A 16,294-nucleotide genomic window follows, 5' to 3' on the forward strand; every position below is an offset into this window, starting at 1 on the left:
CCCCACTGAGTGGGAGAAACTATTCACCCAATACCCATCAGATAAGGGGCTAATCTCCAAAATATACAAGGCACTGACAGAACTTTACAAGAAAAAAACATCTAATCCCATCAAAAAATGGGGAGAAGAAATGAACAGACACTTTGACAAAGAAGAAATACAAATGGCCAAAAAAACATGAAAAAATGTTCCACATCACTAATCATCAGGGAGATGCAAATCAAAACAATGATGAGATTCCACCTCACACCACAGAGAATGGCACACATCACAAAGAATGAGAACAAGCAGTGTTGGCGGGGATGTGGAGAGAAAGGAACTCTTATCCACTGTTGGTGGGAATGCCGTCTAGTTCAACCTTTATGGAAAGCAATATGGAGATTCCTCCAAAAACTGGAAATCGAGCTCCCATACGACCCAGCTATACCACTCTTAGGAATATACCCTAGGAACACAAAAATACAATACAAAAATCCCTTCCTTACACCTATATTCATTGCAGCACTATTTACCATAGCAAGACTCTGGAAACAGCCAAGATACCCTTCAACAGATGAATGGTTAAAGAAACTGTGGTACCTATACACAATGGAATATTATGCAGCTGTCAGGAGAGATGAAGTCATGAAATTTTCCTATACATGGATGTACATGGAATCTATTATGCTGAGTGAAATAAGTCAGAGAGAGAGAGAGAGAGAGATAGAGAGAGAGAGAGAAAGATGCAGAATGGCCTCACTCATCTATGGGTTTTAAGAAAAATGAAAAACATTCTTGCAATAATAACTTACAGACATGAAAGAGAAAAGAGCTGGAAGTTACAGCTCACCTCATGAAGCTCACACAGACAGGGATGAGTTTAGTTAGAGAAATAACTACGTTTTGAACTATCCTAATAATGAGAATGTATGAGGGAAATAGAAAGCCTGTCTAGAGAACAGGCGGGGGATGGTTGGGGAGGAGGGAGATTTGGGACATTGGTGACGGGAATGTTGCACTCGTGATGGGTGGTGTTCTTTAAGTGACTGAAACCCAAATACAATCATGTATGTAATAAAGTTGGTTAAATAAAAAAAAAAGAAATGGTGAAGCCAACATAACATAAAAAAAAGGGACAAATAGAAAGATTGAGGGGCCAGAGAGATAGCGCAGTGGTAGGACATTTTGTCTTGCACGCAGCGGATTCAGGATGAACTGTGGTTCAAATTCAGGCATCCCATATAGTCCCCCACCCCACCCCTGAGCCTGCCAGGAGCGATTTCTGAGCACAGAGCTGGGAGTAACCCTGACACAAAAACAAAAACAAAAACAAAAAAAAAAAAGATTGAGCACTTCCATCCTTAGCAATGGGACTGATTTTACACCTGGGAGGGGGGCATTGGTAGTGGGAAGGTAGCATTAGTGATTACTAGTATTAACAAGTAATCCAGTCAATGCTATAAAAAGTGGAAGGAATCAGGGACAAAGAGATAGTACAGGAGTTAGTTTGAACGAGGCACTATATGGGCCCCTTGAACATCAACAGGTATAACCTTTGAGGTTCTGAAAAAAACACCAAAAATTGACCTAAGTAATCCCCAGTGCCTCAGAACCTGCACAGTACCACATCATCAGGTCCTCATCTTGACCACAGTCCCAGTTGGCCCTCAAAGCAACCCCAGGGCCTCCCTGAGTACCACTTGAGAGACCCAAAAGAGAAAAAGAGGAAGTAATCAGTCATATCTATGTTGAGTAGAGTACTTAATACTAAAATAATACAGTATATGAGAGTTAAAAATACATATGCAATAATTTTTTAAGAATATCTTTAAATCAAACTTAAAGAAAATAGGAATTCTGATCCAGATTATGCTATAAGAAACATAAGCACTATTTACCCGCCTTACATTCCACAAGACACCCATGGTGGTTGAAATAAATAAACACATTTTCCTTTCATATCATCTCTGTAGCTTGGAAGCTCCACTATAACCTGAATCACCATAGGGTCCATTAAAACACAATGATTTAAATAATAAGATAGCATTATAAACTAAGGAAGTTATTTAACACAAATGTTGTGATAACAGCAGACAGACTAATTCTATTTCATTATGGATGGTTATCACAAAACAATTCTCAAATAATTCTGAGGATTTGGATAGACACTGTAGCTTGAGATGTCTGACAAAGTCTTATAATTACATGTTTGCTGAGCTATCTAAAATATTCTATCTGGGTCCAAAGCAACAGCACAGTGGGTAGGGCACTTGTTTTGCACAAAACCAACCTGAATTTGACCACTGGTATCCAAATGGGCCCTGAAACCCCACCAGGCATGATCCCTAAGCACAGACCCAGGAGTTATTCCTGAGCATAGCTACAGAAGTGATCCCTGAGCAACAATGGGTATGTCCCCCTCAAACTCAAAAACAAAGTATATAAAAAATTAGAATATCCTTCCCATTTAAATCCTTTCACCTTCTTGGAAACATCTGCTGGTGGGCACAGAGTCAGTCCTCAAGAATGAGATCTAGAACTTTGCACATTATTTTTTAATATATGCATCCCTGTGTACTCAGTTATAATTTTTTAATCTTTCTTTTTAAGACTACTGCCTTGGAAATGTATCATCATATTTAAATCTTTTCAGTTAAATGCCTAACCAAAATAATATCTTAGCAAAAAATAAAAGGCAAAGCGATCAACAAAAGTCACATCTTGTCATTGATTACTTGTTCAAAATAACCAAAGTACCCTTTTCAAGATATCAGTACATGTAGATATTTTATTTTATTTTTTTATTTGATTGTAGAACCAGTGCTCTATATTCTAAGAGACTTCAGACTACTATTCTGTTCCATAAGGAACAAGTTAAGTTTACATTTTGATTTTGAAAATTTTTACATTTCAAACTTTTTACAGAAGTTTACATTTTGATTTTGAAAAGTTTTTGAAAATTTGAAAATTGCCATAAAAATTTATATTTTAGGAAAATGTCATCATGATTCTTTGCCAGATTGATCGTGAAAATGGTGCCTATGGTGAGATTCCATTTTATTTTGGAGCGGTAGTTCGTTTTGTTTATGGCCACACCCAATGGCACTCAAGTGTTACTCCTACTTCTGTGCTCAGAAATCACTCTTGGCAAGGTCAGGGAACCATATGGGATGCCAGGAATCAAACACTGGTTGGCCACGTGCAAGACAAAAGCTATACCTGCTATGCTTTTGCTCCAGCCTCGATCCTGAGATTTTAGAACTTAACAGGTCTGTGCAGCTCAGCCAGGCCAACCAGAAAACTAAGCAAAAAACATTTAGTCACTTCTATCATAGAACCTTCTTACTCCTGAGAGAAGGCATTCTGAGCAGACACTAAAATCCTGCATATTTATACTCATAAGATGTACGAATAGAAAATTAAGGTGATAAAAATGTTTTACAATATGTGTTGATCTAGGAATATAAATCACTGAAAATGAAATGAGAAGATATCCCAAAATTAACACAGATAATAATAGGATACATTATATTCACACTTTTCAAACTGGCTAATTTTCTCACTTAAGAATTTATTTTATTAATTAATTCTCTGCAAAAAAAAAAACCAATTTATTTTTGGTGGGTTTTTTTGGGAGGGTGGTGGCATACTCAATACTCAGGCTTACTACTGCTGGCTGTGTACTCAGGGATCACTGCTGGTGGTGCTTAGGGTGCCAGAGATCAAACTGGAGTCACTCGTGTGCAAAGCAAACACCTTAACTACTGTACTATCTCTTTAGTACTGCAACAGCTGTTTTTAAAACAAGAATCACAGTGAAAAAGCCTTAAGTTGTGAACAAAAATAAATAAGGGATAATACAAAATCTTGATAAATTCGGATTTAGAAAATGAATGACTGGGTGAATAAGAGACTGGGTCAATTACTTAAAAATTACAGTCTAAATTAAGGCAAGTGCCTTACCTGATGTACCATCTCTCCAGCCTCAAAGCTCAGTATTCTTACTGGCTTTAAAATATACAATGCCTTGACACTGACAAGCACAGTGAAGATAATTATTCTGCCATATTGTTGAACATGCTACATTAATTTGGTGGCATTTCACCAGTCTTCTTAAAATATTCTAATTTGTTCTCTTTTCACTCTAGATTATTGTCTTCCAGGCATGTCTAACCAATTTGGAAATTCCTTCCTATTTTCTCCATTACCCTTGGGACATGCCTAATGACTGTCTTCAACCTTGGTGTCAATGAGGGGCTGGGTTGAAAAATGTCAATGAGGGGCTAGGTCAACAATATGATGGATCTCAGGAACCTGCCTTAGATGTAGTCTACCCAAATTTGAACATCATGTGGTTTCCAGAACTTGTCAGGTGTGACCCCTGAGAACAGATCTAAGAGTAACCCCTGAGAAACAACCACCAGGTTGTGACTCCCAAATCAAAACAAAACAATAGAAAATATCAATCAGTATTCATTCATTCTTTCCCCTCACCCTTCAGGCACTTAGTATGTAACTACTGTGGCCAGCCTTTTGGATTGACTTATAAAAAAGAGTTATAAACTCATCAATCAGATGAAGAAAATCCAGATAGTCAAAAGAGCTGATTTAACATGATAGATGTGATATTAAAGCTATCCTTAATGTAGACTAGGAAACACATGAAATATCACTAGAGTTAAGTGAGAGGATTTGACAAAGTTTCAAAATAAAGGTCATTTTTGCACTTTATCCTGAATAACAAGTAGGTAGCCAACAGTTTATTATTGAAAAGAGGAGAAAAGACATTTCACAGAGGGAAAATATACAGAATGAGGTTGGGCAGAAGTGAAAGCAGGCACTGAAGCTTTCAAGAAATAATGAGATCAAGACCGTATGCCAGCCAGAGGTTGGGAAAAGGGAAGCAGAGAAATAATACAAGGGTGGTCTTATCTTTGAATTGCAAATCAGAATTTCTACAAATGCGTTCTGATGTCACTTCTACCAGATCCACTTCAGATCTGCTCAGATGCAGGCTTCTAACCCTTAAGTGAAAGTCTAGAGTCTGCATTTTCAATAAGCACTCACATGACACATGTTGCTCAGTATGTGAGTAGTCATCAAAGATTTTTAACAGGGAATCTCACGGCCAAGATTTGTTTTTGTTTGTTTGTTTGGTTGGTTGGTTTTTGGGTCACACCCGGCAGCTCTCAGGGGCTACTCCTGGCTCTATGCTCAGAAATCACTCCTGGAAGATGGCCAAGCTTTGTTTCTTAAAAAAAAGACTGTGTTAGGTCAAGCTTAGGAGGATGAAAAAGGTAAACTTGCTGCTAAATGAGCACCTGACGGGTTTGCATAACAATTCGTAAGATTGCAAACTTTCTTACCTCATACAAGCATAGTATATCTGAATCAAAGTAGAGTGGGATTAGTATTTATATTGACTGCATAAAAATTATTATAATAGTTCAAAAATAACAAAAATAAATAACCACACCATGCTTCAGACATACCTAAAGTCAGAAGGTGATAACTGAAGCAAGGAGATAAATGCTTTTCTTGCATTTCCTCTTTCTTATTTATATATATATGGTTTTATATATATATATATATATATATATATATATATATATATATATATATATATATATGTGTGTGTGTGTGAGTTTATATAGTTTTTGGGTCACACTCAGCAGTGCTCAGGGGTTACTCCTGGCTCTACACTCAGAAATCACTCCTGGCAGCTTATCTCTCCGACCCTCTTATTACTATTATCAGTGTTGTCACACACTTACATGCAATAATAAGTGGCATAATAATAATAAGTGACATTATTTATACATCTAAAACAAATGATAAAAGTACAAAAGAAAAACAGAATTGATACCCAATCTACAACAAGCTAGACACAAAGGAGACCACTTATAATAGCAGCCCAGGGGCAAAGAAGGGGTTATGGGATGCATGCTGGGAAGGGGGGTGTGGAGAGAGGACAACACTGGTGGTGGGAATGCCCCTAATTTAATGTCACTATGTACCTAAAATATTACTGGGAAAGATTTGTAATCCACTTTGGTCAAAATAAAAATTATTAAAAACAAAACAAAAACAAAGAGGAAAGCTGCTAATTTAAGTATTTGAGATAAAAGAAACACAAGATTATCCAGTTCTTTTTTTACCTCCTAACATAAATTTATCCCTAATGAAGCTGGCAGGAACAGAAATCTGGCAGAGGTTACATGATAGATTATTTTATTCAATACTTCAATGATGCATACTCTCAAATTAACAGGAATTGAAGTCATTACAGCTAACCAGCATTTGATATTTAACTCAAAGTGTGAATGTCCCATGAAACCCTAAATGCTTATAATAATAAGGAAGGACATGGACAGAGCGTATCTTTTTATGTTCATTTACAAAAATAAAATTAAACTTTAAAAACATGAAACCAGAAAATGCTTAAAATGTAATAAATGCTTGATAAATAACTATTGAATGAATGATACTTCTTAAAAATGGAACAATTAGATTAAAATATATATTAATGCAAGGAGTTTCTTAGGCAGTAAACAGATTGTAAACAAAATTTAAATGCCCTACCCTTTAGCCTGTCTCCAGCAGCCTTTGGTACCCAATCTGACTTTTTTCCTATAAATTGTAGCCCTGCCAAATGTGCCTATTTAACATAAAGCAACACATAAAGTAAGTCAAAGATCAGCTTAACAAAACCTCATGCCCCAGGTAGGAGTGAAGAAACCCACAGAGGCAAAGCTTCAAAGTCCATCCAAACAGGAATTAGAACTAATATAACATCATACACTATTATAGAGATATGAGAGTTAAATGGTTAGCTTAATAGTAGCTTAACAATAATTGATAGATACTTACTAAATGCTAGTTTGCTTAGCACTCCACATGTTAACTCATTTAATCCTTTCAATAATCCTCTGGCAAAAGTACTGTGATTTTCATTCAGATCTTATTGAAGAGGATAGAGAGGTTCAAGAACTTGCTCCAAATCACTCAATTGGAAAGGGGCAGAGTTGTGAGCTGTTTCGAGATTACCCTTAACTGAACTCTTTGACCTCATAGAGGCAGAACAAAACAAAGTATCCTGCGAGCTGACCTCCTAAAAGCAGCCGTAGCAAGAAGATGGCATTTGGGGATAAAATGATCTAGTCCCTGTCATTTTATCCATGAAGAAAGAATTACCCTTAGAAGGGAGGATCATGTGCCAAATGAGATTCAGAACATAAAATAAAAAGAACATCATTATCTTGTGCCTTGGACTGGCTTTTCAGGTCTAAGAACTTGTAAATTAATAACATTCCTAAAATTACCTTTCACCTTAAAATTTGGGTTCTCCTGTGAGGATATTTTCTAAGGGTGCATCAAAGATAACACTATCCTTCATTAGCTCATTGGTTTCATTCTTATTTGCCAATGCAAAAATAAGAACAAAATGTTTCTCTAACAGGACCTGAATCAAGGGGAATTTGAAAAGACGAAAGCAAGATAAACCTTCCCATGGTAACTATGACTTGAAGAACTGACTCTCCCAGCTGAGGAGCAAGGCTTTTCCTCTCTAAACAAACAAACAAACAAAAAAAGCCCTTTAGTCTAGGCCACCAGCCTGTGACTCCAAGACACCCCGAAACAACGTTAAGAACTCTGGAAAGGGCAGCAACCCTAAGTTGTCAATTTGCACCTTCTGAATATCAAGTAGAAGAGAGAAAAAAAAAAAGTTTAGGAAACAAGTGCCCATCCGAGTGGAAAAGCAAAGTAGATCTGATTGATGGGTTCCACTAATGCCCCTATTTCTTCTCAGCCAGACTCCTCCAAACCTCTTCAGAGATGACACCCATCAACTTGGAACTAATACAAATAAAGCAATACTCGAGTAGCTTTGCAGCAAACGTAAGCGTGCAATTTGAGTTTCTATCTCTCCAGGAGAAGTCTTCCATGGAGTTCCTAATAGGCCAGCCCCAAGTAATAAGATCAAATGCACAACAAATTCAAAGATAAGCCCTGGAGATATGTAAACACCCCAGAGAGACTCCTTCTGTCCCTTCCCCGCTCCCTGGGCCCCATATCTTCTGCTGCACAGGGCATCCCCCTAAGAAAAAGGCATTCACCACTCTGAAGAACTGAAGCAGCAGGTCCAGTGTCCCCTAGCTGAGTTTGCCCAACTCTTACCAGGTCCCGAAGTCCTGAGTTTCTCAGCACAGCCTCCTTTCCCCCCAACTAGTTTTCTTTCACACGCCAGCCAAGAAACAAAATCTGTTCCCAGCAGCGCTAGGAATCTTCCAGCCGCGTCCCAGGACAGAGCGGGACTCCAGGAGATGGAGATGCGGGCCAGTGCAGGCTTCCACGCGTTTTTAGACACCTCCCATTTCTGCGCGTCTTGCAAGTCCACTTGCTGCAAACTTGAAGCTAGGGATTGCTTTCCTCGACTGGACCCAGAAACCGGGGGAGGCGGAGAGTAACCCTAGCCGGTCCCCGGGATTCCAACAGTTGCCGTGGCTGCAGCTGCTCGCACTGGGCTGGGGCCGCCCCTGCTGGGGGAGTCGCTGGCGTGGGCACAGTCCCGAGCGCAACCGCCGGGATGCTCGGGACGGGAGCTCTGCGCTCGGACCCGGGTCTTTTCTGGCCTGACCGGCTTCCACCACCCCAGAGCAACCTTGACAAATCGTTTATGCTCGAGTAGGCAAACTCTCCCGGGAACAATTCTAGACCCTCACTTGTCAGGTGGGGGGCCTGGCAACTGCACCCGAGCAGCCCACTGGCAGATCCCCAGAGGTGCCAGGGAACAAGTGAGAGGGAAGACGGCGGGTGGCCTAACGGTGCAGGGACTGTGCGACTAAGTGGCTGGGAAAGTGGGGCGTGGATTTGGGGCGGGGAGCGGGGTTGCTTTCGGTGCACCAGCCTGCTGGAGTTTGTTTGCAAAGCTGAGAGAATGAATTTTCAGGACCCAAGAAATTCCCTCCTGCCCTCGGCAGCGTCTGCTTGCAGAGATTTCTTGGGGAATAGCTCCCTCTGCCGACTTGCTAAGGGGACCTCGGGAGAACCAGGACAAAACTTGAAATGAAAAGAAGGGAAATGGGGAGTAAGGGGGGGGGGTGCTTCTCCAATTGTGGGTTGGGTGAGCCCTGAATTCTGGAATCTGCTTCATTGACTGTTCACTTTCCTTAGTTGATGGACCTAGATGTCATCTCTAGAGTCTTGAGGTTGAGCATAGTCCTGAGTAACTTATTTCCCAACTGACAGATGTTTTTTATTGTGCCTTATAATCAAACCTGGTCACTTCACTTCCTTTGATTTTTAAAAAAAAATAAATAGAATGATTGAATGATGTGTATTGCACTTAAATTACCTGTATGTTTTGGTAAATTTTAAACTCTGTAGACAAGGGCCGGAGCACAGCGGCAGAGCGTTTGCCTTGCACATGACCAACACAGTACGGACTGTGGTTTGAATCCCGACATCCCATATAGTCCTCGAAGTCTGCCAGGAGGGATTTCTGAACGCAGAGCTAGGAGTAATCTCTGGGCACCGCCGGGTATGACCCAAAAACCAAACAAACACTCTGTAAACACCTATATATAACCACAGTCACAATCAAGACAGTAAGCAATTCCATAACCCATTCCAGATTTTCCTTGCATTTCTTTGAAATCAGTTTCTCACCTTATCCATGGCACACTGAGATGTTTTCTGTGCATATAAATTGGAGTTTTCTTCTCTTTGGGGTGTATTGGGGAATATCACTAACTAGGCAATTGGGGAAACCCAACTGAAGAGGCACGAGGGGCCCTGAAAAGGCTTGAGAGTACATCTCAGTAGGTTCCCACCGGGTTACAGGACTGAATACTTCTGTGGCACCATGAATCAAACCAGGACTGGCCACAATCGAAGTATGCATGTAAATAGCTGTATTATCTCTCTGATCCTTAGAATTATTTTTTCTAGAGTTCTAAAATGTAATAATTCTCAGTGTCTGCCCTTTTACACTCATATATTTTTGAGATGTATGAATATTATTTGAATCAGATTCTTTTTATTAGTGATAATTATTCCATTATATGGCTATATTACAATTTCCTCATTCTCTAAGTGTTGGTGGCTACTTGGGTTCATTATGAACAAAAGTTCTTTTTTGGGCATAAGTTGTTACTTTTACTTCACAGAATTCATACAATATATCAATATGTTTTTAACTATATAATATTCTATAAATATTTTCTTTTTTATTTGTTTTTTGGGTCACACCTGGCGGCACTAAGGGTTACTCCTGTCTCTGCAAGAAGTCGCTCCTGGCAGGCTCAAGGGACCATATGGAATGCCTGGATTCTAACCAGGGTCCATTTTCTATTGGCCACATACAAGGCAAATGCCTTACCGCTGTGCTATCGCTTCGGCCCCATATTTTTGGTTTTGATTTCTGGGCCATACACAGAAGCACTCAGAAATTACTTCCAGCTCTGTGCTCAGAAATGGCTCCCAGCAGGCTTGGGGGCCATATTGGATGCCCAGGATTGAATCCAGGTCTGTCCCAGGTTGGCAGCATGCAAGGTACACATCCTACCTCTGGCCTCAATATTCTATAAATATTTTCTATAGAAAATTGTCCCCTAGCTAAAAATGTCAAGGTTGAAATATTCCCATGATAAAAATAGTTTAGGACTTAGAATACAAAGGATTTGCAAACTATGTTCCCAGGAAAGAGTAGAAGAGATAACAGGACAAGCACAAATACACCTAAGGAAGAATAGTATAAACAATTTAGAGTTTTTTACATGCCTATTGTTTAGCTACATGAAATGCCTTGCTCTACTCTTCATATTTCTATTGTATGATGATATACTTACTAACTGTCCTAATGTCTCAGTCAGCTCAAATAATGAGAGCTAAAATTGTCGAGAAGGGAGATATTGTACTGAATAAAGACCTACCTCTGAGAATAATGATAATTGTCCTGGTGACCAAAGCTTGAACAGCCCATAATATTTGTTTGCCCCCTTATGTGTGTGTTTGTCTATTCTCTAGGACTGACCAAATTGAATGGGCATTAGGTATTTTCAAAAAGCATACCATAAATTTGACATTCTTACTAGAAATCTATGAGAATTTTTGATTCTTCAGAAATGCTTTATATATTTTTTAGTTTTTTATATAATTTTTAGTTTATCTATATAAATTGTCCTTTTATGTCTATGATTTGGACTTCCAAAATGACTAAATGAGTGACCATAAAAAATATTTGCCCCTTTCCCCTTTGTCACTGGGTAAGCAATGTAGAATAACACCATATATAGAAAATGAAGATGGTAGCTCTGAAGACCCCACAAGTACAGGCTTACTATATAGCATCACAATAAGGATGTTAGAGAAAATGCAGAGAATGTTCAAAGAACTCAAAGAAACCACTGAACAAACTGAACAAAACACAAATAAAAATCAAGAGGATGGGACCAGAGTAATAGTGCAGCTGTAGGGTTTTTGCCTTGCACATGACTGACTCAAGACAGACCTGGGTTTGATCCCTGGCATCCCATATGGTCCCCCAAGCCAGAAGCAGTTTCTGAGAGCATAGTCAGGAGTAACCCCTGAGCATCAATAGTGTAACCAAAAAACAAACAAACAAAAACAACAAAAAAAACAAAACAAACCAAAATAAACCAAATAAACAAACAAAAAGAATCAAGAGGATATGAAATGAGAAATGAGAAAACTTCAAACTAAAATAACAGAGCTAAAAAACTTAGTAAGTGAAATGAAAAACTTGTTAAAAGCCTTACTTACTAACAGAGTAAGAGCTGCTAAGGACAGATTAAGTGAGCTGAAAGATTTGTTATATAACACCTCCATACAACAAAAAAGGTTGGAAAAGAGTCTCAAAGAAAGCAAACAGATGACAATAGAACTCTGGAATAAACTCAGTAAAAACATAATACTACTTGGATCCATGAAGCCCAGAAAAAAATACCCATGAAGAGTCAATAGTCAAAGACATCGTTGCCAAGAAGTTTACAGAGCTAGAGTGCATGCAACTACATCTAGGATACCCAGAGTCCCAGCTAAAAGAGATCTAAAGAAAAGCACCCAAGACACATGCTAGTCACAATGTAGAAAACAACAAATGGGAATAGATAGGGATAGAATACCAAAAGCAGCAAGATCAAAAAGGGAAATTTCAAACAAAAAGCACAGTTAAAATTTATGACAGATTTATCACAAAGATCCCTCAAAGTCCAAAGGCAGAGGTGGAACATAGTGACACAACTCATTAAAATAAATGCTTCACCAAAAATACTTCACCCCTCCAGATTTTCATTCAGGTTTGAAGGAAGGATATACAGCCTCACAGATAAACAAGAGACCATGAACTTTAAAGGCTCAAAATCAGGCTTAAAATAAAAGCTGAAGGGTCTGCTTTAAGCAAGGCAAATCCAAAAACAAATCAAACTACTAAAAAATAATGACACCTAATTTCATGACAATTATCTCTATCAATATCAATGGACTAACTGCTCCATTTAAGAGACACTGAGTAACAAAATATATTATAAAACGAAACCTAACATTTTATTGCCTACAAGAAACACATCTGAATAGTCAGAGCAAACATAGACTCAAAGTCAAATGTTGGAGGACAATCGTTCAAGCAAACAACTCCCTTATAAGGCTGGAGTGGCCACATTAATATCAGATGACACAGACTTTAGGCTTAAAACAATTATAAAATACAGAGCTGGGCATTTCTTACTAATCAATGGATATGTACACCAATGATGGGCCACCAAAATACTTAAAACAACTGCTGATCAATGTGAAGAAAGATATCAATAGCAACAGTCTTAGTGGGAGACTTCAACACCGCCTTATTACCCGTTGATAGATCAACAAGGATAAAACTTAACAAAGATCTACTGGCTCTGAAGAAAGAAATAGAAGAGTGGTTTAGTAGATATATGCAGAGCAATTCATCTCCAGAAAACTGGCTACATATTCTTCAATGCACATGGAGCATTTTCCAAGAAAGACCATATGCTAGGCCATAAAACATACCTCCATAAAAATCAAGAGAATAAAAATTGTTCTTGCTATTTTCTAAGACCATTATGCAGGGAAAATAGAGGTGAATTACAAGCAGACATTGGAGAAATAACTTTAAAACCTGGAAATTAAACAGCTCAGTACTGAATAAGTGGGTTAGAGATGAAAGCAAAAAGGAAATCAAAAGATTCCTGGAAACAAATGAGAATAAAAACATGAATTATCAGAAGCTGTGGGACACAGCAAAAGAGGTATTAAAAAGAAAATTTATAGATTTACAAGCATTTATCAGAAAGGAAGAAAAAGCCTACATAAATACTTAATGGTTCATATCAAGAAATTTAAAAATTGGCAACAAAATGAGTCAAAACTAGGCAGGTAGAAGGACATAATAAAACTAGAGCAGAAATTAATAAACTGGTACCCAAAAAACAATCCAAAAATAAATGAAAGCAAGAGTTGGTTCTTTGAGAAAATAAATAAATTAATAAACCGATTGTAGTAGGAAACTACATAGTAAAAAAAAAAACAAACCTTTAGAGGCCAAGGAATTTGAGAGAAGGTTCAGATAATAAACTGAAGGGCTCTTAATACAGTTATTGGAACACCACTGCCACTCAGGCATTGCTCTGGGGTGAGAGTCCTGTAAATAGTCTCCTATCTGTCACCCTTCCCTGGAGGAAGACGACCTTCAGTTATTATACTTAAAGCCTTCTCATTCTTCACATTACCTTATGAGATTGTAAACTCCCTTATGTTTGATTAATACTGATTGAGAATCTGTTTGTTGTCTGCCCTTCTTTCTATGACTGATTATTGCTGAACAATAAATATCCAATGGAAAGGACAGTCAGGGCTCTCTGTCCATGAAGCAATCGGCCCCCCGGACCTCTGTGCTTTCTCTCTAATGTCTGTCTTGTTTTCTTAATCTTCTTGACAACTCTGCTTCAGACCCATTCACTTGGAACTAGATTGCAACAAGCAAGACACACGAAGAAAGGGAGAGAGAAAAACTTAATTAGCAGATTCAGAAATGAAAAGAGGGATGTCACTACAGATATTACAGAAATGTGAAAGGTAGTCAGAGATTACTTTGAGAACTTTTATGCTACAAAATAAAAAACCTGAAAGAAATTTATAAATTTTTACTCCTATAACCTTTCAGGGTTTAACGAAAATGACTTGAAATACCTGAACATACTTATCACTATTGAGGAAATTGAAAGGATAATCAAAAGGCTATCCAGAAACAACAGCCTAGGTCCAGATGAATTCACTATTTAATTCTTTCAAACCTTCAAAAGAGGATCTACTGCCAGTCCTCTTCAAGCTATTTCAGAAAACTGAAGAAACAGAAACAGTTTCAAATAGTTTTTATGAAACTAACATAACCATATAAAAAAGCAGACCAAGACACCACAAAAAATAGAGAATTATAAGCCCATATATATATATATTTTTTGGTTTTTGGGTCACACCCGGCAGTGCTCAGGGGTTATTTCTGGCTCCAGGCTCAGAAATTGCTCCTGGCAGGCACAGGGGACCATATGGGGTGCCGGGATTTGAACCGATGACCTTCTGCATGAAAGGCAAACGCCTTACCTCCATGCTATCTCTCCGGCCCCTATAAGCCCATATTTTTGATGAACAGAGATGCAAAGATCCTCAACAAAATATGAACAAATAGCCATGATGCTCAAGTAAAGATGTCATTATTAAAAATACTAGCAAATATAATCTAACTAGTCAAGAATATACCATTTATATTATATACCATTTATATATTTTATACCATACATATTTATTTATATATTTATATGCCATTATATGCCATTACCAATTAGGATTTATTACAGGAATACAAAGATGTTTTAACATGTGTAAATCAATCAATATAATATACCATATTAGTAAAAGAAAACAAAAACCATATGAACATATTAATAAATGTCAAGAAAATATTTCAAAAAAATTCAGCACCCATTCATAATAAAAATTCTCAAGAAGGTGGGAATTGAAGAAACTTTCCTTAATATTGTCAAAGTCATTTGTCACAAATTAGTTTCAAGCATTATACTCAATAGGGAAAAATAAAAACCTTTTTATTAAGATCTGACACAAAGGTTGCTCTCTCTTGCCACTTCTATTGAATACAGTACTGGAAGTACTTGCCATAGCAATTGGCCAAGAAAAATTTACCGAAGAATCCACATAGGAAAGAAAGAAGTGAAGCTCTCACTGTTTGCAGATGAGATGACACTGTGCCTAGAAAATCCTAACAACTCCACAAGAAAGCTTCTAGAAACTTGTCTAGAATTGTCTAGTAAACAGAATTGTCTAGTAAAGTGTCAGGCTACAAAATTAATATAAAATATTATAAATTTATATTATATTATAAAATTATATATTATATATTATATATTATATTATATTATATTATATTATATTATATTATATTATATTATATTATATTATATTATATTATATTATATTATATTATATTATATTATATTATATTATATTATATATTATATTATATATTATATATAAATTATATATTATAATATTATAAAATTATAAATATAAAATATATAAATTTATATAAAATATAAAATAACTATGGCTTTTCTATACACAAATAATAAAAGAGAAGAAAAAGATATTAAAAACTCTCATTCACACTTGAGCCTCAAAAACATCAAGTACTTTGGAGTCAACTAAAGTGATAGATCTATATAAAGAAAACTACAAAATGCTGCTTCAAGAAATAAAAGAGAATATGAGGAATATACTTTGCTCCTGGATTGGGAGGATTAACATAATTAAAATGTCAATACTTCCTAAAACATTGTACAGATTTAATGTAGTCCTTATGAAAATACCCATGATATTTTTCAGAGAAGAAAATTAGAAGCTCTTGAGATTCACAAAAAGAAATAAATATCCACGAATGTCTAAAGCAATCCTTGGGAAAAAGAAGATGGGAAGAATCGCTTTCCCCAAAGTCAGATTCTTGGATCAATGGAATAGATTGAATTTATAGAGATAAAACCACAGATTTACAAACAATTAATTTTTGATAAAGGAGCAAGATATACAAAGTGGAGCATGAGAGGCTGTTCAACAGTAGTGCTGAGAAAATTGGTCAAGTACATGCAAAAATGAACAAAGACCTTTCTTTAACACTATGCACAAAGATCAAATCAAAATGGATATTTCTAAAAAAAATTGTTCTCCATATGATCCAGCAATTCCACTCTTAATAATATGCCCCAGG

At 37.2% G+C, this 16,294-nt stretch overlaps 1 protein-coding gene and 1 pseudogene across 1 annotated transcript in view; both read right to left on the minus strand.

Annotated features, from left to right (window-relative positions):
• The window catches only part of MEGF10 (multiple EGF like domains 10), a 171,642-nt gene extending 163,439 nt beyond the window's left edge, over positions 1-8,203 (minus strand). Inside the window, exon 1 of the mRNA XM_049771802.1 lies at positions 8,158-8,203. The gene's annotated coding sequence lies outside the window, so the exon portion shown is untranslated. The remainder of the gene's footprint in view (positions 1-8,157) is intronic.
• A 722-nt stretch (positions 8,204-8,925) lies between these two features.
• Positions 8,926-16,294, minus strand: part of LOC126007287 (tudor domain-containing protein 6-like) — a 115,540-nt pseudogene continuing 108,171 nt past the window's right edge.

Source organism: Suncus etruscus, chromosome 4 (assembly GCF_024139225.1).
Source record: "Suncus etruscus isolate mSunEtr1 chromosome 4, mSunEtr1.pri.cur, whole genome shotgun sequence".
Classification (NCBI taxonomy): domain Eukaryota; kingdom Metazoa; phylum Chordata; class Mammalia; order Eulipotyphla; family Soricidae; genus Suncus; species Suncus etruscus.